Source organism: Microtus ochrogaster, chromosome 2 (assembly GCF_000317375.1).
Source record: "Microtus ochrogaster isolate Prairie Vole_2 chromosome 2, MicOch1.0, whole genome shotgun sequence".
Taxonomy (NCBI): Eukaryota; Metazoa; Chordata; class Mammalia; order Rodentia; family Cricetidae; genus Microtus; species Microtus ochrogaster.
This window is the reverse complement of record NC_022010.1, coordinates 47,967,770-47,971,409: the sequence shown is the minus strand read 5'-3', so window position 1 is coordinate 47,971,409 and position 3,640 is coordinate 47,967,770. Positions and strand designations below refer to the sequence as shown.

The window sequence follows — 3,640 nt, the reverse complement described above, 5'->3', positions numbered from 1 at the left end:
TCTCTCTCTCTCTCTCTCTCTCTCTCTCTCTCTCTCTCTCTCTCTCTCTCTCTCCTCAACCTGGTATCGTAACAGACTTTTGCTAAGGAATCTCTCTCTCCCATGCACACACAACTGTAGTTTCCCCTCCCTTCTCTCTTCCCATTCCCTCCCCCCACACTCTTGCCCCCACCACCATTATCCCACCCCTATACCCCCACCTCACCCCGATCCATTTCTCCGTTTTTATTCAGAAAAAAGCAGGCCTCCCATGGGTAACAACCAAACAAGGCATACCAAGCTGCAGTAAAACTCCTTTGTAATAAGACTGGGCAAGACAACCCAGTATGAGGAATGGAGTCCCAACAGCCAGCCAAAGCATTAGGGACAGCCCCTGCTCCCACTGTTAGAAGCCCCACAGGAGGACCAAGCTACAGAAGTGTAACATGTGCAGAGTGCCTAGGTCAGTACCATGCAGGCTCCCTGATTGTCAGTGCAGTCTCTGTGAGCCCCTATGGGCTATATTTAGTTGATTGTGTGGGTTTTCTTTTTTTTTTTTTCATAAACATAAGCCATACTTTCATTTATTTCAAGTCTCACATAGCTTGATATATAGAAGAAGATAGAAGAAAAGCTATCTCTTTGGGTAATATAATTTGGCAGTTCTGAAGAATAAAGCACCTCCACTCAAAGGCTCACTGTTCTTACTATCTTATTGTCCTTGATGGTGTGTGTTTGTTAATTTAGGAGTTTTCTTGGGTAAACTCTGTAGAGCTGACTCCCTGTTACAGCCACTGACTGAATTCTCAGTACAGTTTGTGTGGGTTTTCTTGTGGTATTCTTGACTCCTCTGGCCCCTAAAATCCTTCCTCCTGTGCTCCAAACTTCCAAAGTCCTTCCACAATGTTCCCAAAAACATGGTCAGATCTGTCACAGCAGTACCGCACTATTGGGGTACCAGTTTGTCTTAGCTAGGTTTACTATTGCTGTGATGAAACATCATGACCAAAAGCAAGCGGGAGGAAAGGGTTTATTTGGTTCACACTTTCTCAATGTAGTCTGTCAGTGAAGGAGGGCAGTAACTCATGTAGGGCAGGAACCTGGAGGCATGTGCTGATGCAGAGAGCCCATGGAGGGGTGATGCTTACTGGTTTGTTCCTTATGTCTTGCTCAATCAGATTTCTTAAGGAACCCAGAACCACTAGGCCAAGGAAGGTACCACCACCACGGGCTAGGCCCTCCACAATCAATCACTAATTAACAAAATGCCTTACATCTGGATCTTATGGAAGCATTCATTGAGGTTCCCTCCCTTCAGATAACTCTAACTTGAGCCAAGTTAACTTAAAATGAGGCAGCTGGGTGGTGGTGGTGCATGCCTTTAATCCCAACACTCGGGAAGCAGAGGCAGGCGGATCTCTGTGAATTTAAGGCCAGCCTGGTCTACAGAGCGAGTTCCAGGACAGGCTCCAAAGGCTACACAGAAAAACCCTGTCTCAAAAAAAAAAAAAAAACTTAGCCAGCACAGATCCCAGTGAAGATCTCAAACAATGATCCAGAAATACACCCTGGAGTGTATTTTAAAGGTGACAGCAGTGACCAACCAGTAACTCTGATTGCAGAATTCAACCAATCTGGTCTGACAATGGAGACCAGGCACTCAAAATTAAACTAAAGTCAGCAACCTAATTAACCACATGAAACAAAAGTAGGCCCAGTCTGCCCAGTCTGCCCAGTCATTCCCAGCTGTGCCACTCAGATTCCCAGCTGGACTATCAATACAGGCCTATTCCTGCCAAACCAGAAAACCCAGAACTGCTGTCTCTATACATTTGTGATACAATGACACAAGATTGCAAAGAACTGGGAAATCATAAGACTTTAAAATATACCAACAAAATTCCAATGATGGACCCTAAAGAAACAGGGAACAGGAAAGAACAGATAAAGGTTACACATAATCCTCTCGAAGATGTTCTATGAAGTATAAGAACATTAAAATGAAATAAATTTAGAAAATGAGATATAAACAGTGAGAAATTTAACAAAGAAACAGAAACAATAAAATAAAAACAAATTCCAAAGAAGAAAAGCATGGCAGCCAAACTGCAAAATGAAATGGTGAGTCTCAACCGGAGCTCAGACAGATGGAGAGCCAGTACACTCCCAGACTGATGGAAATAAACGACGTATAGTCAAAAGACTAATTTTTGCATAATAGAAGCTAAAGTGGAAGAGATAGGAACTAAAAAGCTATTAAAGAAATAATGGCTAAAAATGTACGCAAATCTATGGAGAGAGGGTGACAGCAGGTATGGGAAGCACAGAAGTCTCTATTCTAACACAACCCAAAAAGCTCATCAAGACACATAATACCAAAACTCAGACCACCAGAGAGATGGCTCAGCAGTTGGGAGCACTTGCTCTTCCGGAAAACCTGGGTTCCATTCCCAGCACCAATAAGGCGGGCTGCTCACAGTCATCCAGTTCCAGGGGATCCTATACCCTCTTCTAAGCTCTGAGGGCACCAGACAAACATAGAGTAAGGCAAAACACCCATACACATGAAAGTAATTTTTTTAATTCAAAGGCAGAGAGATGGGGCATAGCTTGGTGGTGGAGTGCTTGCCTATCATGTGTGAGGACTTGGGTTCAATCCCCAGTAGTACAAGACAATAAAACCTTAAAAAAAATTTCAAAGGCGAAACTCAGAGAAGAATCTGAGCAAGGGGCAACATCCTATGGATTTCTTGGTGACTTCAAGCCTCAAAAAAAGGTTCTCCAATCTATAAAGATCTCACAATGGAAACAAATTCTCATATGATCCCAGGATCTCAAGTTCCCCAGGATTTTCCATTGGCACCTGGTCTAAAAATGATTGGAAGCCCCAATGTGCGTCAGAGTTACAAATCCTCAGCATGCCAGTGAACCCAGTTACCCAAGGTTCTTCAAGTACCTCAGGTCCACCATATCCACAAGATTCTCAGGCCCCTCCAAGGACACATTTCTCCCAATGATCCAAGGAGGCAGCGGAAGCGCACAGTGTTCACCAAGGAGCAAAAGGTGGTCTTGCAGATATTGTGAGAGAGCATTTCTTCACATTGCTCAGGATGCGTACATGTTCTGGCTATCCTCTTTCTGCACACAGAGCTGTGAGTTTCTCAGTGTGAGCTAATACACCTGGCCTATGAGCATCTCTCCTGAATTAGCGAGTTGGATTAATCTATTGTGCTATTCATACCTTATCCTTAAATCAATAAATTGATTTTAGTGAAAAAAAAATTCAAAGGCAAAGAAAACATTCTAAAATCAGTAAGAGTTAAGAAATCTATACACATAAGGGAAGCCCATGAAATGATGAACAAGTTTTAAACAGAAGCCCCACAGGCCAGAAAGGTCAGATATTACACTCGGTGCAGAAGGACAAACCTGGCCAAATACACTTTACCCAGCCAAGCTGATCTTTGGAAATGAGGAAAAAAACCAAAAATCTTCCCCAGACAAACAAAAGTTAAAAGAACTCACTGCAATGAGGACTGCCTCACAGGAATTATGTAATAGTCTTCTTCAAATTGTGTTAATATTAATTAATAGCATAAAATATAAGAAAGTTCACTCCAAAGCCACAGAGAAACCCTGTCTCGAAAAACCAAAAAAAAAA

At 42.7% G+C, this 3,640-nt stretch overlaps 1 protein-coding gene across 1 annotated transcript in view; it reads right to left on the bottom strand.

The window, feature by feature from the left end:
* Polq (DNA polymerase theta) overlaps positions 1–3,640 on the bottom strand; it is a 73,412-nt gene that overhangs the window by 47,847 nt on the left and 21,925 nt on the right. The window lies entirely within an intron of this gene.